The sequence below is a fragment of the Oratosquilla oratoria genome, chromosome 31, assembly GCF_046742065.1.
Source record: "Oratosquilla oratoria isolate Oo_2021 chromosome 31, ASM4674206v1, whole genome shotgun sequence".
Classification (NCBI taxonomy): Eukaryota; Metazoa; Arthropoda; class Malacostraca; order Stomatopoda; family Squillidae; genus Oratosquilla; species Oratosquilla oratoria.
This window is the reverse complement of record NC_134807.1, coordinates 36,772,663-36,777,662: the sequence shown is the minus strand read 5'-3', so window position 1 is coordinate 36,777,662 and position 5,000 is coordinate 36,772,663.

Below are 5,000 nucleotides of genomic sequence, written 5' to 3'. Positions count from 1 at the left end.
CTCTTATCTAAATACTTTGAATTGGGAATGATGACTTGCTCTAGGTTTTTTTATGTTCAATGTAGGATTTTGTTCTTTAATGTGAATTTTTGCATATACACCCAATGAAGTTTGGCCAGATAATTAGATAAATAAACCATATTGAACGTGCAAGTGTTAGAAAAGCTGAACATGTCATCAAAAAACTCGTGAATGCAGTAGCTGCAGCATAGTTTAATAAATTCTGCCTAAAAGAGGATCTGCTACTCAACTATTGCAATATATATATATATATATATATATATATATATATATATATATATATATATATATATAGTTTCTGAGTCATTTAACAAATCATATGCCTTCTTAGCCGCTGAATTCAACAAACATGTTCCCAAGATTTCAGTGGATAATTGCATATGTATATATATATATATATATATATATATATATATATATATATATACTGTATATATATATACATGGAAGGGTGGTGAGCTATACACTAACGGCTCGTCCTTACCAGGACATTCTCAAGGTACATACAATTGTAGAAAATGAACAACAAGTATGTACTTTGAGAATGTCCTGATAAGGATGAAACGTCAGTGAATAAAACTCCAATTGTTCTCTGTATTTAGTTCGTGCCATCTAGGTAGGTAAGGCAGGCAGTGATTGCCTTGAATAGAATAGGTCAGTAGCTATATTTTCCTTCTGTGAAAAAATATGCACCCAAACTTACAAAATTATGAAGGTTACTCTAATGATTCCCGTCTGGGGTATTGGCTGCTTGTTATTGTGGCAAAGTAGCATGCAGTTGAGACTTTAGGGTCTATATGGGGCGCCCCTACGGACCAGAGCCACACATCATTTTGTCTATGATAGAGGAAAACTCTGTTCATAGAGAAATGATGACACTTTTATACTACGACTGTCCCTCCGTTATACTGTCCCCCAACCCCTTGTTGCTGTCCTGTACCATTTCTCTGAGTATTCTTTTTCTGTGGTGGGGGAATTCCCTGTAGTGGGGGAAAAGAATACTGCCACCAAGTATTCCACTTGGATCGTAAGAGGCGAGAAGAAAGGGACGGGGAGAGGGACTAGGCATCCTTCTCCTTGTAGCCCCACAGGGGACATTCCTAAACGAAAAAGTTAAGGCATAAGAGGGTCTGGGAGTTTTCGGACCAGCACCATAAGGTTTGGGTCTTTTAATGTGCGTGGATGTGTTACAGATGAGAGTAAAAGGGAAGAGATAGGTACTATGTTTGTGAGAAGAAAGATGGATGTGTTGGCTTTGAGTGAAACTAAGTTGAAAGGGAAGGGTGAGTGTAAGTTTGGGAGTGTATGTGGGAGGTTATCAGGAGTGAAGAGAGGGCGAGGGAGGGAAGGGGTGTCTTTTCTAGTAAGTGAAGAGATAGGTAAAGGGGTAGTGGAGTGGAAGGAGGTTTCCTCAAGGACAATGTGGATGAAGGTGAAACTGGGAAAGGAGATGTGGGTCTTTGTAAGTGCATATGGGCCTTGCAGTGAGAAGAGTGTAGAAGAAAGGGAGGCCTTTTGGATAGATTCAAATGAGTGCATACATGATTTAGGAAGAAATGTCAATGTAATAGTACTGGGAGACCTTAATGCTAGGGTAGGAAATGGTCCAATCGATGCAGTGGTTGGGAAATGTGGAGTTCCAGGAAAGAATCGTAGTGGAGAGTTAATGGTGGAAATGTGTCTAGAAAGAGAGTTGATGATAGCAAATACAGTGTTTCGGAAGAAAGTCAAGCATAAGTACACATGGGAGAGGGTGGTGGAGGGAAGGGTGGTAGATAGAGCGTTAATGGATTATGTAGTGGTAAATAGGATTATGATAGGAAGAGTTAAGGATGTACATGTGCTAAGGGGAGAGGGTGGAGGAATATCAGATTATTTTTTGGTGGAAGGTAAGTTGAGAGTGGGGGATAGATGGAGAAAGAGGAAAGGGACAAAAGGTAGGGAGGTTCTTAGAGTGAACTCTTTGAATGAAAAGGATAAGGAGGAGTACGAAAAGAAGCTGAAGGAGGAGTGGGAGGGAGTGAAGGATAGAGTAGAGCTAGATGTGGAGGAAGAATGGGGATGGTTCAAGGAGGGAGTCATAAAGTGTGCAAGGATGGTGTGTGGAACATGAAGGACAGGAGGAAATAGAAGAAAGGGTAGTGAATGGTGGGATGAAGAAACAAAGAATGTTGTAGAAGAGAAGAAGTGAGCTTTCACAGATTGGTTACAAAATAGGACGAGGGAGTCATATGAGAGGTACAAAGAAAAGAAAAGAGAAGTAAAGAAAAAGATAGAGGAGGCAAAGAGGAGAGCAGATGTGAAATGGGGTAAGAGTATGACAGAAAATTTTGAAAGTAATAAAAAGATGTTTTGGAGAGAAATTAAGAGAGGAAGAGGAGGCGAATCAAGTAGAGAAGAAAAGCTAAAAGGTGCAGATGGAGAGATGATAATGGAAGAGAAGGAAGTAAGGGGAAGATGGGCAGAATATTTTAGGGAGTTGCTAAATGTGAAGGAGGATAGGGAGGGAAAGATAGCTGCAGTGGGAAATGCGAAGAAAATGAGAGTGATGAGTGAGGAGAATGGAGGAGAAATAAGAAAGGGTGAGGTGAAGGCAGTTGTTAAGATGATGAAAGCAGGTAAGGCACCTGGTCTGGATGGATGCCATGCAGAATGTCTGAAAAAGGGAGGTACAGTGATGGTGGACTGGTTGGTGAGGTTATTTAATGTTTGCTGGAGAGAGGGTAGAGTGCTGGAGGACTGGAGGAGTGCCTGTATAGTTCCTCTTTACAAGGGAAAAGGGGACAAGTGTGAATGTAGTAGTTTCAGAGGGATTAGCTTGTTAAGTGTAGTTGGGGAGTCTTATGGGAGGATCTTGATTGAGAGGATTAGGAGAGGAACAGAAGGAGTAATTGGTGAGAAACAGTGTGGATTTAGGACAGGTAGAGGTTGTGTAGATCAGATCTTTGTGGTAAGACAGATATGTGAGAAAGCTATAGGAAAGGGAAAGGATGTTTTTTTGGCTTTTATGGATCTGGAAAAGGCTTATGATAGGGTAGACAGAAAGGCACTGTGGGAGGTTATGCAGATATACGGGATAAGAGGAAAGCTTCTGGGAGCTGTCAAGAATTTTTATGAGAGTAGTAGAGCTTGTGTCAGGATTGGAAATGGAGAGAGTGAGTGGTTCGAGGTAAAGGTGGGACTTCGTCAAGGATGCGTTATGTCACCCTGGCTGTTCAACTTATACATGGATGGGGTGGTGCGAGAGGTAAATGCAAGGGTAGCGGGTCAGGGATTAGAGATGGTTAAATAAAATGGAGAAAAGTGGGAGGTGAGCCAGCTGTTGTTTGCTGACGACACTGTGCTTGTGGCAGGATCGGAGGAGGGATTGAGGAAATTGGTGGCAGAGTTTGGGAGAGTATGCGATAGAAGAAAGCTAAAGATAAATGTGGGTAAAAGTAAAGTGATGAGATGTACAAGGGGTGAAAGTGGCAGTAGACTGGAAGTGAGCATTAGGGGAGAGCGACTGGAGTAAGTGGATAGTTTTAGATACTTGGGTGCAAATGTGGCAGGAAAGGGAGAAGTTAAGGTGGAGGTAGAATGTAGATTGAGAGAAGCGAGTAAATGCCTTGGTGGATTAAAGAGTGTAATGAGGAATAGACATTTGGGAATGGATGCTAAGAGGAGACTGTATGAAGGAGTGATTGTGCCAACAGCAATGTACGGGGTAGAAACATGGAACATGAGAGAGGAAGAGGGAAGGAGTTTGAATTTGTTTGAGATGAGGTGTCTGAGAAGTATGATGGGGGTTACTAGGCTAGATAGAGTGAGAAATGAGGAGGTGAGGAGGAGAACAGGGGTGGAAAGGGAGCTGGGAGATAGGGTTGATGAAAGAATATTAGTATGGTCTGGACACATGGAAAGAATAAGTGAAGAAAGACCAGTAAAGGAGGTATGGAAGGCAGATGTGGATGGAGTGAACATGAGGGGACGTCCTTGGATGAGGTGGATGGATGGGGTGAAGGGGGCTTTGGGGAAGAGGGGAATGTCTGTTGAGGAAGGACGGGAGAGGACAGAAGACAGGGGTGAATGGAGAATGGTTGTATATGGATGATGTTGTGATTGCATGAGGTGGAATGGACGGGGGGATGGGGGGTGAGGTAGTGTGTGTGAGCAAAATTTTGACGCAGCCCGAAGGGATTTCTCCCCGTCTTCTCCTTTTATGCAATGGGGGGACGGAGAGGGGGGGGGTCGCCGATTAAATGAAGCGGCCTTGCTGTGGATGTGCTGTGTCTTGCGACACTGCTTCTGACCCAGGGCAGTGGACAAGGTGCGGGTATGACCCGTCATCCAGGAGGTGCTAAGATGGGAGGGAGGGTGGAGGGGTGTGGAGTGTATTCAGGGATGGAATGGGTGGGAGTGATTTATGCCTTTTTATTTTTGGCTACTTCCCTTGTAAGGGGGAAAAGCCTTGGTATATGTATGTATGTATGTACTCTGATGATTATTCATAAAATGTAAAATATTTATTTTTTTGCAGCTAGGGTAGGCAAAATTCTTCTCTGCCTTTCAATATCAGTATGTAAGCTGTGCATAGTAGTGGTGTTGTCCACGTGCTACATACACCCCTTCAACACCGTTTTATTCACTTGCTATAAAGGCAGATATAAATCTGCCTTCAACTCAGTTGTTTTGCATCTTCCGTTGAGTAAGGATACGCGCCTGTGTTTCGCTTTTTTCAGTTTTAGCTCATTTCCATTTATTTACATTTTCCCCTTTCCAGCAATGAATATCGAATATCGTAAGATATTTTCAAAACTAGCTAATGAAGAAATAAGAAGCTATAATAAATGGTAGACCAAACCCAGAACCTTGCATCTTTTGAGTGAGGTTGCACACCTATGTTTAGCTTATTTTCTTTTTGTTTTTTCTTTAGTTTTAGGTCATTTCCATTTACTTACATTTTTCCCTTTCCAGCAATAGATTGTGAATATCTTTAG